Raw genomic sequence first — 26,919 nt, 5'->3', positions numbered from 1 at the left:
TTGCAAGCACACTCTTACTGATCATGCAGTTAATTCCTAGAAGAAGAAGGTTAATGTAAATTTCTGATTAGGTAACAATTGTTTGAAAAAGTTTGTCTCTTGATTTCTTTGATGCCAGTTCTTGCCTTTGCTAAAGTTACTTAATAGGCATCTGTAAAGGGTTTTTTGCTACCTGCCTGTCTGAAGATGAATCTGGACAAGTCACTATTACTCAAGTGACAGTGCTGGTGGAAATGAGGGACCATCTGTAACTGTGTTGCCTAATGTAAGTAGCAGCTCGACCATGGGCACCTGATCTATAGCACATGCCAGGCTCTTCTTTTGTCTTTGATGTTTTTGGTATATAAGAGTAAGCTTAGCTGATTCAGTAGGACCTAGTGTGATCAACACTGAGTTGTTCTCTAAGACCTTATGATAAACTATGTCAGCCAGTTCTTGGGATATTTAGCGTGCAAACACATACATCTAGCTTAATAGAGAATAGTGCTGAAAAAACATTGAAGGAAATTAAATCAAGATAAACCACATCTCAGTAAAATACTTTACTGTTGTTAAAAGACAATGCCAGTCAGGAAAACAAACAGGAGCACAAGATGAGAAGGGCTGCAGCAGTTTAAAGAGGGACTCTTGCAAGAACAGCAGCTGCTGGAGCATCCACGGAAACATCTGAAGATGTTAGTTTAGCCTGCAGGGTGTCAGGCCTTTGTCTTACAGTGAAACAAATGTATGCACTGGCTTCTTGACCCTTCAGCAACTAGTTATCTTCATGAAGTTTGTTCCTTCTGTGAAGAAAAACAAACAAATAAACAAACAAACAAAAAAAAACCTTTGGTTACTATCTTCTGTAATATCACAGACTTTCAGAGGAAAGAGCCATAGTTTACAAGTTGAGTTGGGAAGGTATCCTAGCTAAGCACAACCAGTCTACATGTTGTGTCCCTGAATCCCACCTAAGATGCTAAATCCACGAGGCCAAATAGTTATGTACAGCATCATTACAGAGGCAAGATTTCAACCACTGCATATGCCAACTAATTTTGCTCTCCACAGTGGCTTTTTCCAAACTCTTTGACTGCACATGCAGTTTGTGTAAGATGGTTTCCAGTAATTAATTTAATATTTGCAAAGTTAAATATAACTTCATCAGAGTCAAGTGATATCCTAAGTTAAATCCAGAAAAAGTAAAGGAAAAAAGAAAAGTAGAAAAATAACCTGTGATTTCTGAGTGGTTATGGCAACAAACAGGCAACAGAGTGGCAAACCGCCTTCCATAACTCTAAGGTGAATTTCTGCCTTTCTGTATCCTGAGTACATATTTGGTGATAACAGCTCTGTAAAATATTTGCAATGTCTTTGCTTTGGGCATCACTGATGTTATGCACATAGACAACCATCTGTACCTTTTATTTCACAGAAGGCTCAAAAAAGGTAGTGTCTCTGTTGTGAGCTGCGTTATTCATGAACAGACGACTTCTTCAGCACATCCATTTATGATTTCTAGTCCACATAGGATTCATTCATGCTTCCAATATACCTTGGGACTATGTCTAGCCCCAGAAATTATGCCAGCTGACCAAAATACCATTTCACAAAATAGTTGCTTATCTCTGTTTCTGTCAAGGAATGGGAAGCAATTAATGCAGTAAAGTGATATGGAAAAGCCACTCTAACCTTCAAATTGTGGGACTTTGAAGATTTATTGGAGACAAGATGCTGAGAAATGAGAAAAATACATGTGCATCTCCAAAACTTTGTTAATAATAAATTGAAATACTTCACTAAAACATCTTTTTATAATACCTTTCTGTTGCTCTCTATACAAAAACACGAACACCCATGCACATACAAGGGAAGGAAGAAATCACACTGCAATTTGTGGAGTTCAATTACTCATTCCAGTACATTGCATTCACAATTTTATCATGAAGTAATACAGTTTTGTAGAATTTCATTCCTCACAAATGTTTCAATGTCTTCAAATGAGATTCATCTAAAATAATGTATTTCTAGTTTCTAGCCATGTTTCAGGTAGATTTTTGGAGTGAAGTAAAAAGGTGAAAATGTGTTTTCTCTTGTTCACATGTAAGTGAAAAATAGCTTTTCTGTCAAGCACTACAGATAATAATGAATAGCTCAAAATCTCATCGATGGGCCTGGGTTGTCTATTTCAATAAAAGCTGAAACAAGGGAGAAAGAAATGAGTGTGAGAGAAATGTTTTATGTTGTTTTGGTTTTTATTTTATTGCTAGAAACTGCTGTCTCTTTACATTTTCTTCTCCTGAAAAAGAGGTTGCGCTCAGTGGCTAAATCTGTCCTCTCAAGGGAACATGCATTGCTACTACAGCAGCAGAGGTGGAGGCAGCCCAAGCCCAAGTCAGTGTCAGGCAGTAATCAAACCTTTTCTTGATATCAAGAACTCAGTTTCAACTTCTTCTTTTATTGCTATCTTAGAACAAGGAAAAGGAAAAAAAAATAAATGAAGTTACAAGAACTGAATGATAAATTATGATTGAATATATGAAGCTGAGACAGAAATAATTGATTACTTATTTAAAGATTTGCTCAGCTCTATGAAGCAGTGATCATGCTAACTTCTGCTGTTTCAACCTTCTTTGCTCTGATTCTAGGTCTGTAGCTTTGGAGTTTCCAGGGTATTTTGGTTTTCATCAGGATGTGGTGACAACACCCGTTTTTTCCTAGCACAGAAACTTCCACCAGTCTTAGTCCTTTTGTTTTGCCCTGTTGTCTTTTTCTTCAGTTAACTTTTCCTGCCATTGTACAAGCTCTACAGGGCACTAGGTAGGTGATATAGAGACAGCTCTGGATTCTCCCACACTTCCTTTTTGAAATGGAGCAAGAGATTTAATTAGTTCATCGTAAGTGGCCTGGGTGCAGCCTTCATTATTAGGTTTGTCAGCTGTCCACATCTGGAGGAGTACTCTAATGGTATTGCTTCTAGGGTCTACCATCCCACAGGCCATGACCTATAATTCAGAGGCCTTATGTCTCTGTGCCTGTTCCCCTCTCTGTTCCCTTGAAGCTAGAATGTAAAGGCATACATGTTTTCTCCTGAACTTCCCTCAAAGGGGTATTTCCCAGTTGAGAAGCACAATACAGCCAGAGCTATACTATCTCCATGGAGCTTGAATGCACAGAAGAAGGAAATCTGAAAAGTGCAGAGTCTGAGCAGGTGGCCCAAAATGGAAAAGAAAATGTTACGAGTCACAGAGACAGACTCTCCTGAAAATGGGCATGAGGTCAAACAGTATAAGGAATCGGTCAGAGAAAGCAGCCCACTACCCCATCCATAAGCATTGCACTGAGCTACAAATGCTGTGGCACCCAAGCATAATATGCTATGACACAAATAAGAGTATACCCTTTGTCCAGTAATGACCAAATGTTATCATCAGTTAAGTGGCATGTGTGCTTCTGACACCTAGTACACATGCAGGAACATAGTCCCAGATCTGGCAACCTAAAAGTTTCAGACTTCCAGTTTAGATGTTTATGTCACTGAGTTTGATGTCAGTGAGTCTCTCAGTCGTCTTTTTTTTTGTGTGTGTCTGTGTGTGCTGAAGAGTTAAGAAATATCTCACAATTTGCAGTTCTTATTGTGTTTTGGTAGTCAAACTTCCATTATTAAGTAGAATATTTAATTGGGAGAGTGGCTGAAGTGCCGGTACAAAATCTGGATTTAAAAAAAAGAGTCCCACTGAGAACAGTGGGTAGAATGGGTGGGCAGGTCTAAGAAACACTGACAGTCAGAACTCCTCATGCTGCCTGTTCCACCGTCTATATTCCTCACTCTCATCGAATGAGCCTGGACAGCTGTGATGACAGTTGGGCAGCCCATCCCACAAGTATAGAAGCTGCAGCTATTTAACACGTGCATTTTCTAAGAGTCAGCACAGGGCTTGCATGGGTAAAGTGCAATCTATGTCACACATTCCTGCTAATGACCTAAAGGACTGTGTTCCCACAGCAGAAGAAGGGAAAATTAATCTTCACCACAATTGTACCATTTCTCAAACTTCTTTTCAGCAAAGATATAAATTGTGCCAAATATCTATCAGTTTTATGATGACAAGACCATCAAACTTGTTTCATTAAACACCCTCCCCCCTCTTACAACTGTCTAAACAAGATTTTTCCATTTAGTACCCTATCAATCCAGAGTTATGATTATTCAGTAACTGAGGGGATCTCTTGTATTTAAATATTAATGTTTGTGTAGTTATTAAAGTATTTGATGATTTGTCCAGGGGCACCGTAAAATTAAATATAGCATGTCATTTATGGTAATACAGAGGAGAATAACAAAAAATCTTTTTCATTCTGGTTTTGTGTCTGGCTCTGCATGTAACTTTTACTGCTTATTTGATGGTTTGGGGTATTGTGTGTTTCTAAACCCTTTTAAATGTAGGATTTCAGAGCATATGGTTAGGAGCGTATAAAAGATTATCTCCCAAGTTATGACTTTGTGTTGCTATGTATGAACTGTTGTCTGACGGTTCTGCCACTAAAGAGGAAGGCAGTTTTCCAAAAAATATTTATCATGTATTGGATGTAGCAGTACAGTAAGCCCATCAGTATTTTGGGAGCTCACTTTGGTCCAGACTGTATTTGCTTTCAGAAATCACCTCAGCCTACTGGAGCAGAAATGTGTATATGTAATTAGGCTTTTCAAGTTATGTATATTTCAAGAACATTATTTAGGCACTCCACTGTGACTCCCTCATGCTATAAAGAACAAAAGAGAGAGAGAGCATGAGGGAAAGGGGCAGAGCAGCTTATTTGAGGCAAACACTTGAGTGGCATTTGTATGTGTACAAGTGTGTATCGTCTTCATGGATGGGTTTTTTAGGTGAGATAATGGAAAAGTGCCTATGTTTGGCCAGTTCTGCTAGGAAACATTTTTCTGCCCATTTAAAAACAATAGTAGATAAAAATGACTTTCATAAGGTCATTCAGAGGCAGAACCAGGAATAGAAAGCAGGTCATATAAATCCAAGTCAGAGCAATTCTAAGATACCAGATTGGTATTTCCTGCTGAAAAAAAAAAATAAAATAAATAAATAAAATCAGTTAAAATCTGGAATGACTGCTTTTACTGCACAACAGAGGGGGTTTGATTGAGGTCTCCTTCAGCTTTTTCATATAGGTCAGGGTAAAAAGGTTCCATGGCTAATGACAGACATCTCTCACAAGATGCATTGCTGCTTAGTAAAAAGGTGTAGCAATCTAATATATTTTTTAAAATATGCCTGGCAAACTGAATGAATATAATTACAGGAGAAGCACTTGCTATATTTAAGGTTGATTCATTATTTTCATTCTAAGCCTATTTTTAAAGCTGATCCTAAGTTTCTTGAGTGTGTATATATGTATATATGTGTGTTATATGGTAAAATTACAGTAAAGCTGTTTTCTTTATAAATCACAAGCATTCAAAAGTCAGGACATTCACTTAGTGTTCTCAATGTACCGATATTCACCTGCCTTCTTAATACTCAGTACAGAGAATTGCTGTACTTCATGTTAACTGTGATGGTAAGGTACTGAGTGCTTTTCTTTTTTTTTCACTGGCTTAACTGGAAACACTTCACAGGAGGTTTGGGATCCTCATTATGTAACAGCAATTTAGAAAATTTTAATTAAGGATGTACATGCATGTGAGACATCCGGATTATGGTTCCAATCCAAAGCCCACTGCAGGCAATGGAAAGACTCCTATCAAGTACATGAATTGCTTGATCAAAGCCCTAATGCTCACACTGGAAATAACACACAAATTAGGGTTACTGCCTTTTTCAAAGGCCAGATTAATCAGAGGCGAATGTGGCGTGTAAAGCTTCTCTCCCTCTCTGTGTTTCAACTGGGTCTTAAGGCACATATGCAAACGCAGAGAGTGTTTTAGCTGAACACCAAGCAAGAGTGCAAGTCGCTCATGCACAGGACTGAAACAGCTGCAAAGCACAGAGCTGGGGTCCATGTCTCTCATGGAGGCCACAGAAAGTCAGGGTCAGAAGACTGTCCTCACAGCCTCCCGTAGAATAGCCAAGATAGACTGGGGTTTCATCTAAGACTTTGAAAAACAGATGCGCTTACAGCCTTAGAACTCCAACAGCTTCCACCAAACAGCTCAATCAAAACACAGCTGTCATCTTCTGTCTTGGCACTTCACTCCTGTCACCTCACTTCACTGTCACTGCGTGCCCATACCTTGCATTTCACTTCAGACCCAAATTCACTTCAGTTTCTCTCTTCCGGGCTTATCGCTGTCTCATCCCTCATGATTTCATATGGTAAATTAGAATCCTTAGCTCTAACCTCATTTTTACTAAAGGTGAAATACTTTTCACCCCATTTGCTTATGAAGGCATTTTCCCCATGCCTCTGCCTTCATATGTGGCGAGGACCTTAGGGAAGTCTGCCCAGCCACTTTGTCATCCTCCTTCAAATCATTCTCCTTCTTTCACTGTTGCGATGGCTAAAAAATTATCTGAGAATGGTTTAACAGCTGGTGTGCTATGACCACCACTTCTTATAGTAATTGTAATCCTCTCACTGTAACCTCGTGATGTCTCTGTCTCTTGGTTGTATCCATCTATTGTCTCCTACCATAGACTTGAACTGCAAAATATCTGGGGTGGGAACCAGTCTCTTTCACTCACAGGTACAAGTGAGCTTAGCGCCTTGTACCCCAGTATCCCCGTCACCATCACTGCTGGGTTCCCTGACTGTTACCTCGTGCACAATTAAATGATAATGACTATTTTCTGAGAAAATGGATTAGAGACATAAGTGATATATTCACTCTGTTTTCATATTAGAAATTGCTAATGTTATATCCATTTATGTCAGTGGTATTCCACATATATAGCGATAAAGGCTGTCTATCAGACTTCCATGCACTGTTTAAAAGTTACTGGATATTGGTACACTGAACACCATTATATACCTCTAATATGTGGATAATAATTCTCCACCTCCCAAGGATGTCACAAGGATTAGTTAACAAACTAGCATTTATCAAGTCCTTTGAAGATTAAAAGAGCTATCTAAATGTGCATTTTTATTATTATTAATAATAAAGTATATTTATTCTAACTTGTCAGAATCACGAAATATGCAAAATCTATGTTTTTTTATTTTTTTTAATATAGCAATGGAGTTCTCCGCATGCCAAGAAGGACTTCATCATGTTTTATTTGGCAAAAATGTTTCTCCAGCAATATGGGCCCCTCCTCCTGCCACTTACATATATAAGAAATGATCAGTAGGTGTTATTCAAACTTCACATATTTCTGTTTATAGCCTCTAGAAATGTCACCATGACCAAAGCTTAACAAAGAAGTACTTTCTTCCCTGTTGTAATTAGAGCTGTACTAATCATGAGTTATGATTCAACAGACTGAGAAGAGATTTATTGTTTCAAGAACTCATAGGAATGGACAGGCAGAGTCATTATTCCACAGGCCATGCAGAGCAGTCCTGAACAGCCTGCTTCTGCAAGGTAACTCTCTCTGCAGTAATTTCAAATTTAACCATGGGGAATGATTGCAGCACGCATCATTCTCAAAGGAGGGTGGGTGATACAAAGTTGAGGTGTACAAGAAAATCAAAGCAAAACAATTAATAGCAAAGTGTGCCCCAATCCCAGAGGGAATTGTCTTCTTTTGAGCCCTTTCCAGCTTCTACCTCCTGCACCTTCTGCTGCAATGGCCCTGCAGCTTGACTCACCAAGGGGAAACAGCAGGGCCCAGATGGATGTGTCCCCAAAGGACAGTGACCCAAATGAGCTGCCCCTCTGCCTCTCCCACTCTGAAGCGTGGTGTACTTGCACAGGGCAGTGCTGTGTGGAGGATGTGTTTTCCTCACCAGCTGCCTTTAAGCTCTAAACCTAGTACCCAAGTAAGTATCCTTGGTACTTCTGGAAAAGTGCATTTGACCATGGTATTCCACTAGGTAGCTGGGTAGCAGCTGGCATTATCAGACCTAAGTTGTCTAGACTAAAGCTCAGTGATGAAAGAAGCGAAGGAAAATAAAGTATATTGATTAAAACACCACGTTTTGCTCTACAACCATATTATCATGACAGGAGCACTATTGTAATTGCCATTCACAGACAGGATACACACACACATATAGAATCATAGAGGAAGTTACAACACACACATTGGGTAGGAAGAAATGAGTTGATCAAACCAAATGCTGGAGTGAGGACAGATCAAATGATGCCACATGGAAAATTATGGTTTGGAATGAAAAAGTGGTCCATTTAACAGTACATAAAGTCTCTGTAATATGCATAAAATCAGCAGCTAGCAGATGTTTTCTGACAGACTGCATCTGCATGAAGCTGAGGCATATTCAATTCCACTGTAGTAGCAATGCACAGAGCAGATATAATGACAGACCCTCCAGACAGATGAAGGCAGTCCTACCCTTCTTTAATAAGAGCAACAATAAATAATAACTTGTATTAATTAGCAATCAGGAATTTAATGATGGACTCAGATGCAATTGCGAGAGGTATTATAGAGAAGACGAAAGGAAAATCCAGCATCCATTGGTAACAGAGAGGATGAGGAAAAAATTTTCATGACAGCTCCCAGTTTGATAAGATCTTGCTTGAAAATATCACTTTGGGGGTTAAAACTCTCCATTCACACTTTGTGGCCAAAGGCAACTTCTTCTAAATCTCAGGAAAATTTCTTTAGCCATTTTAAGTCTGCAGAAATACATAGGAAAATATTTTTTCTTCATTTTAAAATAATTTTGCAGATTTTATTTCATACAGGTGGCTGAGTTTTGAGAAAAAGTATTTGTCCTGGGTATGACGGTTGATTTAGGGAACTGATACATCACGGACATTTTTTTTCTTGAGGTGACTTGTTAGCTGGGAGCTCATGGAGGAAAACAAAGTATGGTCCTCTCTCAGCTTTATCTGGTTGCCTAAGTAGCCATTCATGTCTATCTGTGACACAATATGGACCACGCACAGTAGGCAGTGCAAGTCTTCATAATTCAATCCTTGTTCTTCAGTGGTTTTACCAGAAAAAGCAATACTCAATGACTGAGAGACTTAAAAATCTCAGAATTAATGCTTAACTGGCCATGATTACCATAACTGATAAAAATATGGAAATTCTCAATACTTTGAATTATTATTTCAGGTCATCTGCACACTCAGGCAGAGGTCAGGGTACCAGCATGAGGGTGATTGTCTTAGAGTCCATCAGCACTTGTGACAAATTAATTTATTTCAAATCAACCTGAGAAGACTGAAGCAAATTGAACAAAGCACTACAGTAACAGCCTGACTTGACCAAACTCAGTCCAGAAGCATCCAGTCTTGGGCACAATGACATTGCGTCTTGGTCACAGTACTGCCATGTTTGTGGCTTACAAAGGATCGTGTGCATCAGGGAAGGAGACTTTGAAAGTTCCTTCCATTATGCAAAATGCGGTTCTTACACTACAGAAATCGTGTATCTTCTTAAGCCACTATATATAATGCTTTTTAATATTCTCATCTGTTTTCAAAGCCCTTTGTGGGCCAGGTCAGAGAGAGTTAGGAACCTCTTCAGACTTCTCAAGGCACGTCTCTGAAACAACTGTCTGCAACAAGAATGAGAGGTGTCAGTACAGGAAACAGAAAGCTGAATGTAGAACTATCTCCCTTTTGAAAACACTGGAACAGCCACAGATCTTCCTGCCACGAGACCACTTTTTGTCAAGTAGACACAATGGTAGTACAATACTACAAATACTACAAATAAACAAATGTAATGCTAGCTGCAAAATACAAAATTAGGGGAAAAATGTACCTCTGTGCATAATTATTATATTAGATATCATGGAGGTAAGTTGGATATAGCTGCCTTAGCAGATCCCATGGATTAAGTTTTACATGACAGTTTAAGAGCAACAGAGAAGCTTTAAAAGGGAACACACACACCACAGAAAAGGAGATAGCAGTGAAAAACTGGTGTATGTAGAAAGCTCTGTTAAACTGATCTTCCTAGTAACTTTTTATGTTTCGGACAACAAGTGCTCACTACTCCAGCACTGTGTGCAGCTTTGCCAGTGTTGCACTGGATGCCAATTGCCAAGGACTTTGTTAACAGAAAATGGAATTATTTTTATTCAGGACTCTATTTTTATTGAGTGTGATTTACTGTAATATTACTGAGAAGGTCTCATTGTCACCTGATCATATCCTTTCACAACTGATGAGATTACTGTCAGAGAGAAAGCTGCTCATTCCAAGCAACATTTGGTAATAAATTGATTACTGGCTGAATGCTGATACTTTACAAAAAGAGCCATCAATGATATATCTGTCATTGCTCTGAGAGTCTCACATTAGAAAGGAACACAAAATAATCACTAAACGATTGCACATGGCGACTGGGCTGGACTGTGTGAAATCAACTTGGATACACACAGGAGCGTAAAGTGTTTTTCACACACTTCGAAAGCCACAGTCTAAAAAGCAGTGACTACAGATGACCACGTATAATAACTGGGTTGTGAAGAAGCATCTTGCTCAATCTAATTTTAAGATCAGCATACTCAGTACTGTTTACACTCACATAATAATGATTATTTTTAACAATCACTAATGAGCTGAAACATCCCACCCCCCTATTTCACATTTAGTATTCCTTTTCAGATCTACTGTTCCACTGCCTTCACAAATTCAGGAGGCCCCTGGGGGTTCTCTTCCGTGCCCTGAGACCACGCCTGTGGGATCTGCTGCTGCTCCTCCCCCAGCACTAATTCCACTGACATCAAGGGACATCATACAAACAGAAATGCACCAGGATACGAACTCCACATCAAGTGAAATAAAGACAGTGAGAAAGATCTCTTTTCTTACCCCTGCCTCCCTGTCTAAGCCAGTGAGAGCTTTGTTCAAACAGTGCCTTCACCCCGGAATGACAAAACAGGCTGTGAGACTACCCACCACCTCCCAGACCAGGAGCCTGCAAGAAGAGTTCCCCGGTGAACACCCCAAGCTGGATTAAGCTGCTGTATCAGGGCAGAAGAGAAAAGATTTATCTCTACCTGCTGCTCTGAGGATTCACTAGTTTGCGCCCTTCTTCCTCTCCTGGAAGAAAGACTGTAGAAAAATTCCTTTCCCCTTCTTTTTCTTGTCCTTTTTACTCTGGAACTAGGTTAAGAATCTGGGTCTGGCTGGTGCAAGATGAGGCCTCCCAGTCCTCTCTCACCCCACAAGCACCAATTATTCAGAAACAAGAAAAATCCTAGTCATCATCTGCTGCCAAAAGAGGTGATTGCTGAATGAGCTGTATTCACCATTGCTACTTTGGTCACAGAACAGGTTTCATTCTGCATTCTTGTTTTCAATTTATTAATTTCCTTCCTTTTTTTTTTTCCCCACCCATAACCAAAAATTAAGTATGTTTAAGGATGTATACTTTTCTTTTTTTTTTTTTTTTTCACTGGCTTGTGAGTACTTGTGAGAAATGAAGCCCATTAACTGCCCTCCTCCTCAGAAAAGGCAAAATCCATGCTGACTTGAGTTCTGGTTCATCATTCTCCAATGTTTCATTCCTCTGTTTTAATACAGCACTGTAATTTTCTTGATTTTTTAAAAAAAACTATTTGGGGAAATTAGCTGGCAATCAGCTGAGTGGGAGAAGTTACAGAAGGTCAGAGGGCTCAGCAGTGAAGGGAATAATGCAGAGTGGTTGAGGAGTGATGTGCAGAGTGTAATGGCAGTGGCCACAGGAGAGGCAGGAAGCTGCGGGAGGAAAGCTGAAGCGTTAGTTGCAGGGTTAGCAGAAGAGGATGGATTTGAACAGTCATAGAGTTGCAATGAGTGCTCAAATACTGGGATGGATCCTAGTGAAAGGTCTGAAGACAGAGAGTACATTCAATTTGTATACACAGCTGTTCCTAAGATGCCTCTGAAAAGAGGCAAGAGCAGGGTCAAAAGGTTGATGTGGCTTTTCATAGAGTATAACTGTTTATTTTAGGCCCAGTTTCCAGAAGTGATTTAACACTCCATTTAAGTGCTAGTTTTTAAACTGTAAATGGAGACACACCATTCTCCAGGAAAAGAAAAATATCAACAAGCAAGGAACTCTAGCACAAGTGCTGATTAGCAAGAACCAGCAGGAAGTCAAGAACAGAGTCCACTTAAAAGTTACCTATAAAGACAGTAATGACAGAGTTGTACATGTTCACGATGAAAACAGAAATAGAGATGAAGAATGAGGCTAGTCCAAGAGGTATTCTTGGAGAAATCTGCAATACTCTTTAAATGAGTGAGGTATTATTGTTTGTGAGTTCTGAGAGCACAACTGCAACTGTAATAATAATTGTCATATTAAAGGTATAGTTCCTTTCTTCCAAGTTTTTTTTCTTCCCAATGTCCATATTGTATGTTATCCTGATACACTAGTAGAAACAGGGCATAAAGAGGCCAAGTGATTAACCTGGCATTGTGTATGCTACGGATGGACCCAGACTTTGATCCCTGTACACAGGACTCCCAGTGTCCTCCTCTGTCTGTTTAGTGTACTGCCACAGCAAGGTGAGAGGAACTGTTTCACAAGCCACTGGGCTCAGGCCACTAGAAAAAATTGTGTGAATTTTGAGTTTCTTCCATCTAGAAGAAAAGAGATCCAGCAAGGTTTTACTTCTGCTAGGTAAGGATTTCTTAAAAGTATCTGCCCCGGATCCAGGGAGCACTGAAGCAGTAGGTGGTATTTTTCTCAGAAGGAGCTGAAAGTGCTGCACAAGTTTCAGTGGCTCCAGCTGAAGCGCAGTGATACAAAAACCATGTGGCACTTCCAGCTACTTGATGACAGATATTCTCTTGTGTTTGGCCATACACTTACAATACATTTATTCTTAGGATTATGTCATTGAGTAAGAGCTGCATTCAGGCATTAGATCATGCACCTGGTCCTTCCTCAAATTCTGTTTTAACCATTTGCTGAAAGCACCAGTTGAAAGGATGATTTGACTAAGTGACTAATTTGACTGAATGCCTATAACACTTACAAACTATTTTTAAGCCATTTAAAGAGTTTTGTCTGATAGATTTGGGCAAAAGCTTCATAAATTGTGGGTCGGCACAAAGCAGCAATTCACACATATGCCTCTGTATAAAAAAAAAAAAAACAAATCACAGTATTAATGGAGACATTTGCTCCCGTACCAATTCAAACTAGTACTATATTCTTTCTTTGCTCTCATGGATAAAATAGGCAATATCTTCAAAATTAAATATATTTAAAAGAATAGGTAAGAACAGGAGGTTTTCAAAGGCACAAACAGGAGTTAGGTGCTTAAGTGGCCTTTATTGGGAATTTAATAATTGCATTCTCTGCTTTTTAACCACCATATAAGTAAAATGCACAGGTATCTGGAGAAAAAAGTTTGAGTGGTTCTAAGTGACAGCAGTTCCTATGTACTCACTCATTGCTGTTTTCTTTCACTCAAAGTAAATTTTGCCCCATTTTAACTCGAGGTAATCATATTCTGCTCTGCAAGGGGATAGGAAATGCTATCGGTTCAACATCTGCACTGATTTACATAGATGTTAATATCCAATGCCCATTTTCCATTGACTCGCTTTGGTTTATGTAACTGCAGGAGATACAGAGTAACAAAGAACCAGGCGCTTGGTTTAAAAACAGGCTCTCCATTTCTGGCAGCGTGCAGGATAGCAAGAAAGCCTTTAATTTGAGCCTTTGAGTGTATCCATGCAACATAAAGTACAAGCGTGAGAGGAACATGCTGGTAGTTCCGCATTGTCCCTAACAGCACCAAGACGCAACAAGAAGGAAAATCTAAGTGCACGCTCATTTTATTAAAGAACCTTCTCATTACAGCCAAGTGAGGGTGGATAAGTTGATCCAGTGTGCCCTTTCTGGATGGCCAGTTTCCACAGCAAATGAGAAACTTTGCTGCTTATATTGTATATTATTTATACCACAGCTGTGCACAAAGAAATTCAGCATGGTTTTACATGCTTGTATATGTAAGTAATACCAAGCGATATAAGTGCAGAAATTATTTGTATCACAGAAATATCAGAGAGTAAAATTCAAAAAGTGTCTATGGTTAGGGGCTAGATGTGGAACAAGTTACACGTGGATTTAGGCAATATGGATTGTGAAGTGACTACAGAAAACTTCTACAAATGTATTGATATAATCTGCAGAAGTAAACTGCCCTGCCCAAACTGTGCAGAGAAGAACAAACATGTATTTAGCTGAGAGTTACATTTATTCTTTTTAAGGAGTCCTGTGTATTCAAAAGGTAGGGGATGTATCTCATATACCACAAAAGCAGCTGTGGGGCAATTGTAACTCTATGTTTTTGTTCCCCTGAATACGAACTACAGGGAGCCTTTATTTTTCTCTTATTTCTCATTTTCAGAAACTATCTAGATTGAAAACAGTAGATTTTGTTCTTTGTGCAAAGGAAACAGAGTAAAATCCAGGGCAAAGCAGACAGCTTAAAGAACAACGTTAGTTTCTGAAGTGACTGTTCCTCCCAAGCAAGAGACAGGAGAGAAAAAAATGGATCTTGACAATACATGAAGTAGATTTCTAAAAGGTTTTTCCTTCCAGCTCAAATATTTTATGGAACTGGGGAAACATCAGGCTCCATTTGTAAAAAGAATAAAATAAGAGGATAATGGATACAATACTGAGAAAGATTACTTTGAGGCAGTCAGAAAAATAATCGAAACAAGGAGAAGTGTCCCGGGTTAACCTATCCACTGTTTTCAAGATGCCACGAGCCTCCGGGTTAAGCAGTTACCCCATACCAACAGCAAGTAGCAATATTAATTCACCAGCTTTATTGCTCACTCAAACCATCAAACACTACAAACACCTCTCAAAAACATGGGGGATATAGAGAAACAGGAAAAGAGAGAGATTGTCTCAATATACAGATGACTGCTTGTTGTTTACCTGGCACCACAGGTCCTTGTTGTAGCAGCTGCCTCAGAGAGCAAGTGGGCTTAGGTTCTTGATGCAGTTGTACAAATCAGATTTGGGGTTGGTATTGTTTCCAGCTGAAAGCCTTTTCTTTATTCTAGTGGTAGGAGACTTTCTTCCTATTAAATGCTTCAATGGTGGATTTAAATATTTAGAGGATCCACATTACAGGAGAACTGTCTGAGAGCATCACAAAGAAACCATTAGTTAAATCCATTAAGGATCTACTTAAGTGGAATTCCCTGCTGTTATCTACATGATAGCCACATAAAAAGACACCGTGCAAAGAAAATGTTGGGGAAAATATTCCGCCTCACATACTGTCTCTGTGAAAAATCCAGTCTTACTGAAGGATCCCTTTTTGGTTTTCTCAAGATTTCAGCTGGGAATTGATATTCTTTCAGCTGAATTAGAGTAGGGGAAACAACATGGCTTGGTTTCAGTTGTGCTTTTGCCCCTCTCCTTTTCAAGTACATTCAGTTCAGACAAAAGCTTTTGTTACAACAGAAGGTACGGTAACTCTTTTTGTTTTGGACACGGCATAAACCATCAAAGTTATATGCACTGAGCAAGACACATCAGGAATACACGGGGTCTCTGTGTTGTCTATTTTTAAATACATGTAAGTGGTAGCAGTATGGATAAGATGTTCTTTCCTCCAACTCCTAGGGAAAGGCACTTGAGCCATTTGAATTATAAAACTTACACCATCTTTCACGTTGCTCTTGTTTTTACAAAGGAGAAAAAGCTTGAACTCGATGAACTTGTTTTTCCATTCTCTACAATCACGGGTTTGATACACGCCCAAGAAGGCAGTTATATTCCTCAGAATCTTTCTATTCTTTCTCAGTTATGTAACATTTCCTACTTTTGAATGCTCAGGAATCTCTGATGTGATTTAGGCTTATGGATAAGATGAAGGCACCACAGACAGTATATACAAGGCATAAACATGCATATTGGTGTAATATTTATATTCCTAATCTATCTGTAAATCAGCATACAGTGTCTCAGATCATCGATTTTCTCTCTGGCCCCCATTTTGAGTACATTTTACAAAACCCAAGAGAGAAAGCCCTGTTCTCTAGTCAGAGTAGTATACAGCTATTCTGTAGACGCAGGAAATTACTTTTGAAGCGTCAAACAAAGTGCTTTGTTTCCATTGCAGGGTGAGATGCTCAGAAGTCTTTGTCCATCCATAGATGTAGATGTATGCACAGAGGACCATGCAAAACCGGAAACTCACTTTGTCCTCTCAATTAGACTGTACCTGACGGGTCCAATATAGAAGAACCACCTAAGCAAATATGTTACTTCAGGGATCAGCAGCCTACAGGAGGGAAGGAACAGCACATGGGCATTTTATGAATGGCACAAAGCAAGAAAATAATTGTGAGCCCTGGGGATTTGAGAGAAGTGTCCATGCCAGGCAGCAGCAGCTCCAGTTTTCAGAAGTCTGGACACTGGAGGGTCTGCTATGTCCTGTAAGGGAAGATACTATCAATCAGCTGTCCAGGAGCCTCACACCACTGAGAGCATCAGCATGTTCTCATGTGCATGGCACACCTGGCCACCACTAAACTAGTAGAAAATCCAGTGTCACTTAGTATTGCAAACCCAAGAAATTACAAAAGCAGGAGTCAGACCCCATCCCCAGTCCAATATATTATCCTAATTATGAGACTGAAAACCAAAAAATGACTGTCTATGTCTTCTGGCATTCCAGCCATTGAGAGGTATATTTCAGTAGCATTTCCAAGTCTGTCACTACAAACATGGACACTTCTTTTTTTTTTTTTTTTAATAAAAATTAAGATGTTTAATTTCTCGCAAGACTGCAAAACACTGAGTTGCTATGAAAGCATCACCTGTCAAGACTGTCACTGTAACTTTACAGCTAACTTCATTTCACAGCGGCAACACAGGACAACACTGTCTTGTGGTGCAGTGGTGTCATGACTTCTTCCTCACCTGCTCCCAAGACCTGCATCAGGAAACAAACAATGGCCACTAAACGGGGAATGGAGCAAAGACACACCACAGCCCTTCCAGATCCAGGAAAAAAAATGTTGATTTCCACAGGGCCACACAGTATGCTGAGAACTCTTAGTATAGAGTATCACAGTATCACAGTATGTTAGGGATTGGAAGGGACCTCAAAAGATCATCTAGTCCAATCCCCCTGCTGGAGCAGGAACGCCTAGGTGAGGTCGCACAGGAACATGTCCAGGCGGGTTTTGAATGTCTCCAGAGAAGGAGACTCCACAACCTCCCTGGGCAGCCTGTTCCAGTGCTCTGTTACCCTCACTGAGAGGAAGTTTCTTCTCAAATTTAAGCGGAACCTCTTGTATTCCAGCTTGAGTAGTAAGGTTGCTGTATATTTACAAACTGAGCATTCAAGGTGTAATAAAACAAATACTCGTTTAATCCTTCTAATGATTTTCCATTGGTATGTGTAACCATAGAATCATAGAAGGCCCTGAGTTGGAAGGGTCACACAAGGATCATCGAGTCCAACTCCTGCCCATGCATATGACAACCCATGTGTCTGAGGGTGTTGCCCAGTGTCTCCTTGAACACCGTCAGGCTTGGGGCCATGACACCTCCCTGGGGAGCTTGTACTCCAAATAAAAATGTAAAGACTTTTGCTGTTTTCTCCATTTATACTCCTTCAGAGTAACTGTGTGGTTTATATTCACTCCCACTCCTACTCGCATTTCTCTACAGACAATAGGTTTGCCAAGACCCATGATGAGGAACTTACATGGCGCATCTTTCAGAAAAACGCTTACTTCTCAGTAGAACAAGAGGCGCGTGTGCAGGTACAGGGGCACACCTCACCCCAAAACCTCAACCCTGGAAGCCAGTGTTACCACATGAGCAGGTGGCTGAAGTCATGGCACAGCCCCACAGTCCCGGTGACAAGGGGGAGGAGCCGCGGGAGAGGCCCCTCCCCTCCTCGCCCGCCCTACAGCCTGCGGTGCGCGACATGGCGGCCGCTCCCGGCAGGCACCGCGCCCCGGCGGGCCCGGGCGCCACCGGCCCCGCAGGCGTGCGGCCACCAGGTGGCGCCGGGCAGAGCGGCGCCGCGGCCGTGTGCCCCGCCAGCTCCTGTGGCCGGCGCGGCCGTTGTTTCGGTTAATTTATTGTTTTCAATAAAGTGTTCTGGGCTCATTATGAGTACCACCAGATTCAGCGCAGTTGTGTTGTGCTGGATTGAATTAAAGATACATGTTTATTTACCCACTAAACGTAGGATTTCACATAAATTATTCTTCACATATTAAGTGTATTATGACAGCGTGGGATCTATGTTTTTCACACTCCCAAAAATCTTTGTGCTGAATTAAAATTTTTTTGTGCAGCAAATTTGCAATACATTAATGTAAGTTATACTTGGATTCCCTGTTTCACCCGTTGTGGCTTTTACTTTTTTTTTTAATCGCTCTTTTGTATGCCAGCAAAAGCAAACACAGCTCTAGCCAAGAAGCACTACCATCTCTAAGAACAGACTCCTGATGCCCCAAAAACCCGCTCCTGGCTGCGGTGCCTCAGAGAGGGGCGGCATGGCGCTTGCAGCCCCAGCTGGAGGCTTTTGCCCAAGGAGGAGTCCGGCGCAGCCCTCTCTGGTGTCTCCCTCTTCCACCCAGGGCTGTGCCCAGCCTGATCCATGTTGGGGGCCTTCAAGCCGCCTCTGGTTCAGGGTGGGCTGTTGGTGCACACCTTGCCCTGCTCTTGTCTGTGCTGGCTGAACCAAGCCAGGCGGCATCTCCCTTCCCCAGGGGCAGTCCTTCACCGCTGCCATGGCTGGCCACACACCAGCCTCTCCCGCACTACTCCTGCCGCCACTGCCAGCTGAGCCCTTCTCCCCTGCATGTGGGAGCCCAGATCCCTAGGGAAGGGCAAGCGAGAACGTGTGGTGACTGAGGTAAAGAGAGCAACTCACCATTCCCCAGGATCCCGTTCCCAGCTGTGTTCATCTCCTCTAAGTGTTCATGTGGTTTTGAACATCTCATGGAGAGGAACAGGGCCCTTCGGTGTTCTCCAGGCCTTCTGCGTGCCAGTGCCGACATTTCTGAGGTGGCAAGGCACAACCTTGGAGCAGAGGCTGTTATCTTTTTCCTGTTCCTCTGCTTCTCCCAGCCTCTAGCTGCGCCTGCCCTGAGGTGTGCCTGCATCCCCTCAGCTCCTTCACCTTCTCCCCCTCGCTGCCAGTCCTCCGTGTTTGCCCAGAGGAGGCATGAAATGAAGGAGTCCTGCATGGGATGTCTGCACGCGTGTGTGAGACTAGCAGCTGCTGCAGCAGGGGTCACAGCAATGGGCGATGGTGGGATGGGCGAGAGAAGAGTCAGAGCTGCCATGCTGGAAATAAGGACAATGAAAGCCCTGTGGTGGGTGAGCGCTGTGAGCAGCACCACAGGGCACAAATGGCACAACAGCACAAGAGGGAGAGAGACAAGAAACAGCAGCCAAGGCACTTTGCTGCCCCAAAAACCTCCCCCCTAGCTCCCCACACGCACTACCTTGCTTGAAAACAGATTCCCAACAATAATTTCCACATCACCTCCAAATCGCTTCTGAATGCCCTGAGGTTCAGCCTTTAGGTCTTGTTCCTGGGTGAGGAGAAGGGCTGAGATGTGAGTGGTGCAGATGCAGTGGAAGTTCTAGAATACAGCCAGTCACCGTTTTGGCCAGGAGAATCATTGCTAAAGCTACGGAAGCAGTGAAGGAAAAAAGCTGCAGCAGAGTACTAGAAGGTTTCGAGAAGGTTATTGGAAATCAAAAAGAAAAAAAGAAAAAAGTATAAGGACGTGGAATATTGCAAAACTTTATTAAGGTGGAGTAAACTTTTATTAGTGGCCATACCCTTCCAAGATATGCAATGCCTAGACATGAACTGTGAAAAGCAAGAATTGCACTTTTGAGCACTAATTCAGTAGAGACTGCATCTGCTAGGCTGATATTAAAGCTGTGCACACCCACGTCCTTGGAAATCCGTGGAAATGGAGGCTGTGAACACTGCCGAATAAAGAATAACACCCACACTTTTCACGGGCAAGGCTTGAGAGTGGATCACACAGTCCGATCAGGGCTGCTCTATCTGGCCTGCGCTTAGAGACCAAAGTAGCGATGTTCCCTCCTTGTTCCCTGCTCCTGGATGGAGTGCTGACTATTATCACCCTTCACCCTTTCCCCTAGAGTCTTTTCTGTGAGTTAGTTTACACCACAAAGAATTTTCCAGTATAGCTGCAATTACTAAAACCACAGGGTCAGTGCAATTTATTCCAGTGTCATTTTTGCCAGTATTGTCAAACCTTTGCTTCAAGTGACAGAAACTCTTTTTTTAAAAGAGAACTTTTTCATTATTCATTGTTTATTCCAACTTCATTCACCCTGATCTTTTCGCACTTCTCCCCGACAAAACTATTTGGGCAACAGATTGAGCCTGGATTTCTCCTGAAACACTCTCCCCTTATTAAATGCTGTCATGTATGGTACCACACAGCTGACAGTTGCCAGGGCCAGTTGCATGCCCTTTCTCTGGCAGCACCAACAAAATTGATTGGTTTAGGAATCATTGAGGGGAGTGTTTTGCTGGGAATAGTAAAATCCTCAGCAGTTTAACATGAATACATCTGTAGTAGCAAAACAATATTTTCTGCTAGTAGAATAAAACCATCTCCCAACACTAGCACATTATTGGTAAAAATACTGTTTTACTGGTACAACTGTGTCTCTACCAGAGGCTTCTGTTGACACAGCTATGCCTGTCAGGGCTGGCATCTTTTTACAGCCATGCTAGTCAATGTCAGTCCTGTGAACAGGATCTTGGTCTCTCAGAACACACATTCACCTCTTCTCAGCTCACACTGACAACTCCATTCCACAACTGCATTCAGTACAGTTACTCTTAAGACAGTAAATGCAAATGAAGATGCAAATACATGTAATTCAAATCAGTGAAACACCATCCCATTCTGCCATTCCTTCCTTACAGCTACTTAATGCAGATTCATAAAATTTAACGTCAGAAGATACCTTTAGGTCATACAACCTGAGGTATAACACAGGTCAAGCAATTTTATGTAATTAACCTTCATGATTCATAAATGAGCAAGCAACTTCTTCAAAGATACCAAACGAAGAAGTCACCATTTTCCTTTCTAGCTTATAACTTTTGCATCACATTACTGAATCCAGAGCCATAACAAAATGTTTTGACCCCTGTGATTCCCTCTTCTGTCTGGGTGCCTCACCTTGGAGTCCCTCCTCTCTCTGATCCTTTCATTGATCATTCTTTGACTCCTTCTAGCTCCATTCTTCTAGTTAACACTGTAATCCCTTTTCCAGCAGCAGACCTGCCATCACCGTTCCAGAGTAGCATAAACCGTTGGGTTGACTCATTAGAACATATCCCCTCCTCACATTTTGGTGTCCTCTGCAGGGGGCAGGAGAACTCCCTGGTGACAGAATTGTGTTCAGTGGGTACTGTCAGTTCTGTGAGTGGGGTTGAAATACCCTTAGCTGGGTGATGTATATTTTTATTTTATATTTCCTGGCAGCCAAGTGCTCCTACCGCACTGGTCTCCATGCTCTGCAAAGGTAAAGAGCACGCCTAGGCAATAACAACTCGGCATTTGCTAGGTCTGGGGATATTTCACATATATAAATCTTAATAAGTTTATTCCAAAATACAGAGAGTAAGGGTTTTGACTGATGCATATTTGTAGGTACAAAAGTACACTTCATATTAAATTCATATTATTAAAGCCCTTACAAGAGAATCAGCCAAGCAGAAGATGAGAAGCTTAAAAGAGATACCATTGTGATTACAGAAAGACAAGAAAAACAAACAAAATTCTTCCTCACTTTCATTCTTTCTATCCCATAAAGTGTTTATGAGTAGCTGGGTTTAACTATTCCTACCTTCACTGAAGTAATCAATAAAGGAACACCTTGTATAGAGAACTGCATTTTCTACAGCTATAGCTAAACAGAACAGATTTGAACAGATTCCTAAGGATCCACTTCCGTTACTAAAGAAGAGTCCGAATTTTTAGCTCTGCAAATAACCAGCTGAATAGCCTGTAACTTGATTTTTATTAACATCCAGTTGTCTGTCACGTCCCTCAAAGTCCAAGTGTCCCTATGTAGAGTGTTCCGGAGTACTTGACATCAGACAGCTGGCAATTTTCTCAATATGATGTATAACAAGTGACTTTATTGGAGTAATTTAGGACAGACCATGTAGAACATGTAAAAGAGTTCTTGGCTAGGAGCTGCTTCTCCAAATCTATCTGAGAAATGGCTTGCAATCTTACTTATCTTCACAGGTTTTTGACGCCATTGATTTACAATTCTATATTGCAATTCTAACAGGTTAGCTGAAATAGAGCATACACGTATGAAGGACATTATTGAGTCCAATATCTCCAGCTCCGGAGAATGACACAGTTCCCTTTCCTATTTAATCATAAATGTTTCTTTAGTGGGCAATAAAGAAAAAGCAATGGCTTTATACAATCACCCCACAATGTTCTGAGATTCAATGCTAAGGAATAAGATTTGCTCGGATAAAAAGGAATCTCTAATACAAATAGATTTAACATCAGACTGAATAAAGGAACTCCTGAACTGGAAGTAAAGACACAAAAAGAGAAGTCTAGCATGTTCCACCTCTGTTGTATTTCTAAGTGAAACATAAATTTGTTTTTACTGAAGGGCTGAGAAATATTCCAAATAACTGAAATAAGTTGTTTCTGCAGTCTTTCTAGAAAATAGGAGCAAAATACACAACAGACTTATAAAAAGAGGCAGATTACTTATACAGCTGGTACAGACATCTCCCCAGGAACAGAGAACGTGGGTTCAGGTCTGGTCCATAAAAACTGTAGTTTTCACACCTGCCAACCCATGATCCCTCTGTTTTCAAAACCTACCTAGAAAGTCAGTTCCCCTCAGATGAGTAATGAGCTAGATTTATACATCTGTAACAGAACCCATCATACTCAAGAGGCTTGCATGGCACTTTTAATGATTCCCTTTCCTGCCCAAGTAAAGTTAGTAATAAGTCTTTTAAACAGGATGGAGCACTGAATGGGGTGAAGTTCACAATAGTGAACTTCAAAACAGACTTAAAATAGAGCTCACCTAATTCATTCATACTGAACCAACCTAATTAATCAGCAGTGCTCTTCAAATACATGGCTGTATTGAGCTGTGCAAATGAGATCCCTGTATAAAAATGATATGTATTAAAATTAAATCGCCAAAGTGTTTAGTACTGGCATCACTTTGCTCCTTCTGAACTTTAATTCTTCTGTCACAAGGTACTTTGAAAATTCCCATTCAGTGGGACCAGCCCTTCAGTGAAAAGCAAAAAGGATCAGATGATTTTGATGATTTTACATTATGTGTCCTTTCCCAGAACAAGCACAGTCCCTGATTTCTAGCTGGTGAGAATCACCATGGATAGCTGTTCTCAAATTAGGCTTCTTTCTTCTTGGACATATGCTTAGTAAGTTTACACCCCGCACAGAATGGTGTGGCAATTTAAACTTAGATGTGGTTAAATGAAAACCACATTTGTCCAGTCTTCTGGATGAGAAGAAAACTGCTGTAACATGGCAAAATGAAATGTGCACCCTTCGTCTTTTTATGAAGTCCATTGAAAAGACAAAATCAAGATCAGAAAAATCTTAATAGCATTTTCCTAAAATCTACCAGAAGAGATAAAATATTAGGGATGGCCTGTTTGGAACGAAAAACAAATAGCAAAAAATTCATTAGCGTACAAAGCAAGCCTATTGTCAGTCCCTGAGCCTTTGCTGCTTCTGACTATAGCATCTGAATTTGTTAGTGCAGATGACTCGCATTGTTAAGTCTTTGTTAAATAGCTAGATTATATTTTGGATTAATAAAATGGTTGTTGTAATTTTAATAACATTTATTTTTAAATATAAGCAAGAAGAAACAGATGTTTTAGACAGACCAGCCCTCACCACGTGATAGCTACTCAAGTCTGTCAGTAAGTTTCATGGCTCAACAGGAGCAAGGACTGCATGAATTATTAAACATTTCCAGGATCATTTTTTAGATTTCTTAGAGCTGTATATCTTGAAGTATACCTCCAGGATATTAAAATAAACCTTCTCTTAGGTTACTTTAGCTCTTAGCTTAGCTGGAGCAAGGAGCCAGCCATAGAGGATGCTTTTCTTGAGAAATACTTCACCCTCGCAACGAGGATTTGATTGTGGCTTTGACAATCAGGCATGTCGTGGCAGAGAGGATGTGAAAGTGAAGCACCCGAGTGGCAGTTGGTGGTGACGTCCTGTTTGCTGAGGACAGGACCAAAGTCAGCATGTCCCTGGGGATGGCGTGCGTAACCCACAGCTGCTGCACCCCTCTGGATTACAGCCTTCTCCTGCACTAGCTCCCTGAGCACCAAGCCATTGCTGCACCTTCTCCAGCTGCTGTGTGGAGCATCTTCATCCTCTCTCCATTAATCTAGAGATCACAGGACTTCAGCTGCCTGCTGCACAAGGAGCCTTCCCACCTCATACACACAGGCAAGAATTGCTAGCTACTTTTGCAGCTTAGAGGCTCCGTGGAGCCACTGTATGAGCAAAGACGATGGACCAGCAGTTGTAATACAAGCCTGGGACTCTGGAGATGTACATATAGTTCAGCATATGTTTCACAAATGTACACACCCATGATGCAATAATATTAAAATAAATAAAAGATAGTAAACCTCACACCCTAGAGTTTTTACTAGTCTAGGCCAGATATCCAAAAAAAATTGATTATCTCTCTTCCCTGACATGTTACTGTCTCTACATCACCATGACCAACATTTAGGGTCTACATGGATGGACTCCCTCAGTACATAAGAAGTTGTGCTTATCGAAGAGGTTACTACTACCTAACAGCTATTTCTTGTCCCTCTGCTGGAGTCTGGTGTCTCCTCAGATCTGTCGGCTCACTTTATCCTAATCTTATTTAGGCAAATGCGTCCAAGCTAATGCAGATAATTTAAATAGTCTGGTAACCTGGCTCACTTAATCTGAAAAAAGTTGGGGAACACACATACAAGCAACTGTACTGGCAGATGTGAGGAGCATTAATATCTAGCAGGGGTGATGCTGGGAAAAAACGGGGATAGTAACTTCTTTCACTGGCAGAGCTGGGCTTTAGAAGAGAGCACCTGTTTTTAATCTCAGGACATTTCTTTTGGCAGTAGTGTTGGCTAAACAGGTCCTATTCATCTCCCCCTGCTTCCAAACCTCTTTGGTCAAACAGTAAGAAGCAGTAACAGCCTCATGTTGCTCTGCCCCTTCTCTTCCCCCTTCCTGTTATGCCAACACCACTGGTTGGGCCGTTGGGTGAGTCAGTGCAAGGGTCTGGATAAAAATAAGTTTTCTTTTTCCCCCCTTGGGTTACTGGCACACCATGCAGCTGCACAGACCGTTGCATCAGCACCCCCAGGGTCCATGGCAGGTGATCATGGCAGTCACCTGGAGCTGCTGGAACTGGTGCTGCAGCTGAAAGAAACAATAATGCAGTCATGACATTCCTCCCTTGTGCCTCATTTCCTTGACAGTGAAGTGGGAGTAACTGGACTTCTCAGTTTACATGAGTGTTTTAAGGATAAATGTATCAAAGCAACAGCTCTCAAACTCAGAAGTTGCCCCCTTGGGAAGGCACAGCATCTATCAGGCTGGGATGGGGAAGGCTCAGGAAAATTGCATCTGGCCTCTCCCACCTCTCTCCACCCTCATAGAGTCACAGAATGCTTTGGGTTGGAAGGAACCATACAGATCATCCAGTTCTAACCTCCCTGCCATGGACAGGGACACCTTCCACTAGATCAGGTTGCTCAAAAGCCCTATCCAACCTGACCTTGAACACTCCCACAGAAGGGGCATCCAGAACTTCTCTGGGCAACCTGTTCCAGTGCCTCACCATCCACATGGTGAAGAATTTATTCCTTATATCTAATCTAAATCTACCCTCTCTCAATTTAAAGCCATTACCCCTTGTCCTATCACAATATGCCCTTGTAAAAAGTCCCTCTCCATCTTTCTTGTAGGTCCCCTTTAGGTACTGGAAGGCTGGAGCCTTCTCTTCTCCAGTCTGAATAACCCCAGCTCTCTCAGCCTGTCTTCACAGGAGGGATGCTCTAGCCCTCTGATCATCTTGGCCATCCTCTGGACTTGCTCCAATAGGTCCATGTCCTTCTTATGTTGGGGGCCCCAGAAATGGCTGTAGTACCCCAGGCATGGACTCACCAGAGTGGAGTAGAGGGGGAGAATCACCTCCCTCAACCTGCTGGCCACACTTGTTTTGATGCAGCCCAGGATACATTTGGCTTTCTGGGCTGCAAGGGCACATTACAGCTCATGTTGAGCTTCTCATCAGCCAACACACCTAAGCCCTTCTCCTCAGGGCTGTTCTCAATGTATCTTCCACCCAGCCTGTATTTGCACTTGGGACTGCCCCAACCCATGTGCAGGACCTCGCACTTGGCACTGTTGAACTTCATGAGGTTCACACAGGCCCAGCTCTCAAGCCTGTCAGGGTCCCTCTGGATGGCGCCCCTTCCCTCCAGAGTGTCGACTGAACCACACAGCTTGGTGTTGTCAGCAAACCTGCTGAGAGTACACTCAATCCTACTGTCCATGTCACCAACAAAGATGTTAAACAGCACCAGTCCCAATACTGACCTGAGGAACCCCTCTTGTCACTGTTCTCCACTTGGACACTGAGCCATTGACCGCAACCCACTGAGTGCAATCACCCAGCTAATTAATTACGCACCGAGTGATCTGTCCATCAAATCCATGTCTCTCCATTTTGGAGACAAGGATGTCATGCAGGACAGTGTCAAATGCTTTGCACAAGTCCGGGTAGTCCGCAT

General features: G+C 41.6%; 1 long non-coding RNA gene across 1 annotated transcript; it reads right to left on the bottom strand.

Annotated features, from left to right (window-relative positions):
* Positions 1 to 527: 527 nt before the first annotated feature.
* Positions 528 to 19,352, bottom strand: LOC135579237 (uncharacterized). Its single transcript, XR_010471953.1, has 2 exons — positions 18,946 to 19,352; positions 528 to 782 (listed from the first exon to the last, which is right to left on the bottom strand). It is a non-coding gene; the product is annotated as an uncharacterized LOC135579237 (long non-coding RNA).
* Positions 19,353 to 26,919: the final 7,567 nt, after the last annotated feature.

Source organism: Columba livia, chromosome 3, assembly GCF_036013475.1.
Source record: "Columba livia isolate bColLiv1 breed racing homer chromosome 3, bColLiv1.pat.W.v2, whole genome shotgun sequence".
NCBI classification, from domain to species: Eukaryota; Metazoa; Chordata; class Aves; order Columbiformes; family Columbidae; genus Columba; species Columba livia.
Note: the sequence above shows the minus strand (reverse complement) of the source record. Positions and strands in the feature narration are given on the sequence as shown.